This window comes from Cavia porcellus, unplaced genomic scaffold (assembly GCF_034190915.1).
Source record: "Cavia porcellus strain 051 isolate PalLab524CR breed Dunkin Hartley unplaced genomic scaffold, mCavPor4.1 scaffold_12, whole genome shotgun sequence".
In the NCBI taxonomy this organism is placed as follows: Eukaryota; Metazoa; Chordata; class Mammalia; order Rodentia; family Caviidae; genus Cavia; species Cavia porcellus.
In genome coordinates, this window is record NW_026947495.1 from 76,393,350 (window position 1) to 76,399,554 (window position 6,205).

A 6,205-nucleotide genomic window follows, 5' to 3' on the forward strand; every position below is an offset into this window, starting at 1 on the left:
TTTGAAATGAGAACTTTGATTCTGCATTCTCTCCCAGCTTTGTGTTTCTCTCGAGCACACATATACCCTGCGCCTGTATCTGTAATTTCTGGGAGCACGCTGATCTGATGCCTCAGCCTGCTCCTGTAAGGAGCGAAATACACCTGGCAATGTCAGTGTTAACCATGTGAATGGTTAGCAATCTAGAAGCAAAAACAAGGGCTTCGAGGGGTAGTTGTAGGAACCATGAATCACATTTTCATGGAAAGAGTCACAGATGCAAGTTCTATATGGAGCTGGAGATGTGTTCACCCGGCACTGTGTCAGGTCCCAGCTGACCCACGACTCTCCGGATTGGAAGTACAGACTTGAATCTCACATTTCTGTAGAAACTATCATGCTTTTCTCAAAGAATTTTAAAACGTGTTTCGAATTGACTGGTTCAAGGATCCGTTCATGAACTCACAGGGGAAAACCCTAAGGTGGCACCAGCAGTGGAATGGAACACTTTCGGGGCCAGGAGTCCCATCGGCTTCTTTGTGCTGATGGTCTCATCACCCAGGGACCGGGCATAGCTTTCCAAGAGCTGATCCACTGGTCCCCAGTGTGCTCTTTTCCGCAGGTGGAGGAGGCTGAGGCAAGGTGGCCTTGGAGGGAAAAAGGGGCAGTGACGATTGTGTTTTCTGGCAATTTTCTTTTAATGCTGTGCTTCAAAACCTGCAAGAGTGATTGCACATAACTAGCGCTCTCTCAGGAGGTCTGCGCCCACTGGCTCTGCAGAATTAATCTATTCAGTGCCTTCTGTAGAAAAGGGGCACAGTGCCGCCCAGAGCAGAGGGGCGACCTTCAGGAACAAAATGACCTCACTGGGGCAGTGCCACAGGCGGCGAAAGGCTCCTTCTTGTTTATTTATTGACCTATTTCTTTATTTCCAGGAAGGGAAGGGAGGGCAGGAGCCCCATGCTCTGCTCGTGCTAATCTTTTTCCTTCCTTTTCTCCCTCAGGAAGGAAGCCATCCAGGCAGCCAGGAGGCTCCTACCCCGCTTCTTATCTCCCAGCAGAGCCTGCACTGGAAATGAGATTCAGAGGCTGGACCAGGAAAGGCTGTTGTTCCCTTAATGGAGCAGCTCCCCTTTGAAGTCCTGTCTCCCCGTGGAGCCCGGAGCTGGCGGGGTCCCCCAGCCCACGTCACCCGTATGTAATCTCTTGCACACCAGAAGCAGATGTTCCCTGGCATGGAGCTCTTTTGAAAGGTCTTTAATAGGATTTCTCAGCCTTCCACATGCCAGGCAGACAGGGGAGGGACGGCGTTCAGAGAAATCACTGATCAAAGATTTCAAGAGGGTAGTACTCTGCTCCTTTTCTGCTGGATACTCCTCTGTCAGGATTCTGCAGGGTTTTTTTTGGGGGGGGGGGCTGTTCTCAGCACCCCCAAAGGGGACTCCCTGAGGCTTTGCAACTCTGTTCCATTTCCTCAATCCATGGCCATGGGCATTTTTTGTTTTCCTGGATCCACTTGGTGTCGTTGGAGACACAGGAGTTGCTCGGGGCTCTGGTGGGATGCCCAGTCCATGCAGCGAACACCTCACTGGCAGCTGACTGTGGGGAAAGGGGGCTGGGATATAGCTCAGTGGCACAGTGCCTGCCTGACAAGCGTGAGGTCCTGACTTCGATTTCTGGTGCCCACTTAAAAATAAAAATAAATAAAAACCAACTGAGCTCATTCAGCAATGGAGTGGAGCTCTAAGCTAAGGGTGGCATCAAATATAAAATACGATTGTCATGGGACTCAAATGATATAAACATGAAGATCCCCAGGAACAAATATTCTGAAGGGCTCAGAAATGCTTATGATTTGTTTGTTAAAGGCAAAATAAAACTTAAGGATGTTTGTGTACCAGAGTCCTTTTGGGTCAGATGTACCCTGGCTGGGACAGAGACATGAAACTGAGAGCTTCATGTAGGAGTGCGCACCCGACACAGTAACTGACGTCTGCTGCGAATGGCAAAACGCTGAGCTGTCCACAGTGTCCTGTTTTTGGCTGTCCCTGCCCTGTCCTCTCCCCTCGCAGGGGCTGATTGCTGTGCAGCCTTGAAGCCCTTTGAAACGTTCTGGTTCTGACGATCATGAGGAAAGGCCAGCCTAGATCTTTAACCCAGGTAAGCTGCAGTTCTGTCTTTTGGAGAGTTTGTTATGGAATCATGACCCCCACGCACTGGAGAGAGTTTAGCTCCTTGTGAGCCCGTCTAAACCACCACAGAGAATAACACACAGAAGCACAAAGACAGCCAGGTGCTGTCAGCTGCTGCAAACGTTCCTGGGTGAAGTCATCCTTGTTGTGACCTGGACATGGGCGAAGTGTCCCCCAAAGGTTCCAACATTGAAAGTGTGGTCCCCAGTGTTAAAAGTTAGGGGGGCTTTTAAGAGGAAAGGCCTTTTGGGGGACCAGTGGGTCACTGGAGTGTGCTCTTGGAAAGGATTCAGGAAGACCTTGGGGACCCCTGTCTAACTTGGTTCTCTTGTCTCCCTTTTGCGTGTATTCTTACATTTGTGACACTTTAGGTTACGAGATCCTCACCAGAACTGACTTCTTGAACCTCAGGACTCTGAACTGAATAAACCTCTTTTCTTTATAAAGCATCCACCTCAGGCATTTCATTATAGTTATGGTAAATGGACTAGTACATGCCACGACTTCCACTACCGGGTGCTGTGCTCTACAACCCCTCAGGCCTCCTCTGCCACTTTCCATCCAGCTTCTCAATGCCTCACCACCCTTTTCCACCTCTCCCCTCTTTGTCCTTTGAAATACTTAGCAAAAATCCCAACCAGATCAACTTAGTGACTTAGTGAGACCCTGTCTCAAAAAAAATAAATAAAAGAAGGGATGGGTATGTAACTCAACTCAAAGGAAAGGTCCTGGGTTCAGTTCCCATTAACACACACACACACACACACACACAGTGAGAGAGAGAAAGATGTACAACAAGAACTCAGAAGATTCCAGATAATCATAATGGCACTTAAGAAAATGAGTAATGAATATTCTTTAGGTAATTTTTATTTTTTATTTGTGTTTTTTATACTAAAAATAAATACATAAGTACATAAATACCATCAATATTTTTGTAAGCGGGAAATTTAAGAATCTTTTTGTTGATTGTGAAATAAAAATCTCCAAGATTTGTTTCCTATAATCTCAGATCAATTCTCACTTGGCTGGTTATTTACATTAAGTATAAAGAATGCATTGGCCACAAGCAATTGTATTTCCTGATGTTGTGAAAACATACTTAGAACACAGGAGTTGAAAGCTTCATCGTGTGTGTGTGTGTGTGTGTGTGTGTGTGTGTGTGTCTTTCCTTCTTTTCCTCTTGGTGAGTTTCCTGCTTCCTGTTAAACCTTTGAGTAGTCAGAAAGTCTGGGCTTTGGAGTTATATAAATACAGATTATTCTCCATTCTTCAGATTATCCTCAAGCTTGCTGATTGCTGCTGCGACTATCTAGTAACATTTTTATTTCGGTTATTATATTTTTCAGCTGCAGACTTTCCACTCAGTTCTTTTTCATAACTTCTCTATCTTACCATTCTTTCTCTGATGAGATGTCACTATGCTTTCTTTCTTTAAGCAGGGTTTGCTTTAGTTCTTTGAACACCTTTATGATGCTGGCTTTGAAGTCTGCCTGTTACTTCTGACACTGGCCCAATCTCAGAACATCCTTGTAGCACTGCCCCCACCTTCACCTTCACCTTGTGTCTGCTTCACACTTTCTTCTTTCTTTACCTGTCTTATAATTTTTTTCTATGAAATTTATTGACTTTCCATCCTTATTCCTGGGGCTTGTTGTCATCTTTGCTTGTTTTTCATTTAGTTACTTAGCCAGACCATTTTACTGATGCCTATTTATCCCACAGTGTGAAGCCTTTGTGCTGCATTTTCCAAGATGCCCTTGAGTGTACAGATTCATCCAGGATGGCAGTAAATTTAGCCAAATCCTCTTTGACCCTCCTTCCCTGGTCCCTGTTCAATTTTCTGCCTCAGTTGGCATCACATCCAGCTTCTAGGCTACTTTAACTGTTGGTGGATTGCTGTATTATTTCCTGAAAATGCTGTGATGCATGAATCACTCAGCAGTCTGATCTAATTAAATTCAGACCCATTTTCAATTTTTATGACCCAAGAGAGATCTTTTCAGCTGTCTCTTTCCTAGTTCTCTCTGTTGAATGAGGTGGCCTATGGTTTAGTTCATTGCTCTTAATTATAAAGAGCAGATTTAGGCTTGAACTCCCTTATACTTTGGTACAAAGAAAGTCAATTTCTTTGGGGGAGAGCTTTGGAGATCTCTCTTCTTAGGAGCTTCCTTTCCCTCTTAAAGTTCTGAGCAACTGTCCTGGGCACTGGAGAAGGACAGTGCCTCGGATTCTCTTCGATTGCTTCTTCTAGGTTGGAACTTCTGCCCTGTGAATAAGCTGGGATGACAGTGGTCACAGCATTTGTGGCCTTCCAGCCTGGGGTGGAGTCCCTATCCTATGAGCACTAACCAGGTGATGGAAGAGAGCTCCCAACCTGTCATCCCACTCACCAGAAATTCAGCTCCATAACTCAGGCTGCAGGGGTTAGACGTGACCTGCCCTGGGAGGAGTGGCCACCCTGGGCTGGGACCGGGGAGAAGGGGGAGAGCTCTGTCTTGCTGGCAGCACCTGCCCAAAGCAGAGCTTGCACAAAGCTGAGCTCCAAGGGGAGCGAGGAAACTGATCACAGCTCAGATGTTACAGAATCCTTCTGTTCTTGAAATCAAACTTTAGGTTTTTCTACATAAGATGCTTCTTCATTTGCTCTCTGCTTTGGGGCACTTTCTAGATTTTAAATATTGTCAGCTATTAACATAGCTGATGGCCCTGTTCAGAAGCCATGGGCCTCATCACATGGCATCATGGTAGATTTGGGTCTTGATAGTAAACACTTCTGACAAATGGCAGTGAGGTGTCTTACACTAACAAACTCAGTGTGTGCCAATAATTTTCCATCAGACACAAGGTAAACATCTTGAGAAAGGGGATACTTTTTCTAATTTGCTTAAAAGCTCCTTGAGGTCAAGTGTTTACCTTGTGACAAAGGCCAGGCAATGGGAGGGTAATGACCATTGGTAGAGGAACTTGGGGGCAGGGCTGCTGTCTTTTGTTGAGCAGGCTGCTTACTGAGCAGCTGCAGGGGGTCACAGACTTACCTTTATTGTTGTATTCATGGTGAGTATCTCCTGTTTTCTCCTGATCCTCTCAATACTTTTTCTTTCAGTGTGTCCTAAGAAGATGTCCTTAATGTTCTGTCTCCAAGGGCTTCCTTGTTCCTTGCTTCCAGCTGGATTCAGAGAGCAGAGGGCACCAGGAATGTGAAGAAGGAATCTTTCTTACCCTAGCTGGACTGCCGTGGGTCAGCCACATCCCTCTCCTGGAAGTCACGGTTCTCATTAAGCAGCCTTTTCCATGTAAATACTGTTTTCTAGGTCGTGACAACTACACCCTGCCCTTGAACCCTCATGCCCAGTGGGTAGTAAAGGCTTCCAACTGTTACACATCCTGAGGTATTATGCTCTCCATTATTTGTTTCCCTAAATCTACCCATAACTCTGTATATAGTCCTTCCATTAAACTGTCCTTAAATTGCCCAATTCGAGCATACCATCTGTCTCCTGATGAGGCCCCAGCTGATAACTATGATTTCCTGCATCTGGCAACCCAGTATCCCAAGGATGGGGTGCCCTTTTCCTCTCGTGCATGTGAGCTCACTGTTTAGGGGTGAGGTGTGAAGGAGAGTGGTGGGGAGACTTGCGGGTGGCAGAGCTAATGAGAAGACAGCTGAGAAGTGTGATAGAAATTGAGGAACATGACCACGTGGACCACACTCTTCAAGAAAGGCTGTGCTGGCAGCAGTGTGTGACGCAGACCAAGATAAGGGGCAATTGAAGAAAGAGAGGCCAACCGGGCAGCTGCCGCTGTGTTCTGGGAATGCAGAGTCAGGGCTACAGGGAAGAGAATAGGTGCAGGGAAGACCTCACCCAAGGGCAGGCCGGAGCTTCCTGGCAGCTCGTGCTCGGGACAGAAGGAGAGCACAGGGTGGGAATCAGATATCACCACGGCACCTATGAGTAAACCAGAAAGTTGAGGAAGATGTTTGCTATAATGAGGATGATTAACTGCAGTTTAGATTTTTTTCGATGCTTCTT

At 46.3% G+C, this 6,205-nt stretch overlaps 1 long non-coding RNA gene across 1 annotated transcript; it reads left to right on the forward strand.

The window, feature by feature from the left end:
* Positions 1-924: 924 nt before the first annotated feature.
* Positions 925-5,650, forward strand: LOC134478222 (uncharacterized). Its single transcript, XR_010050709.1, has 2 exons — positions 925-2,139; positions 5,278-5,650. It is a non-coding gene; the product is annotated as an uncharacterized LOC134478222 (long non-coding RNA).
* Positions 5,651-6,205: the final 555 nt, after the last annotated feature.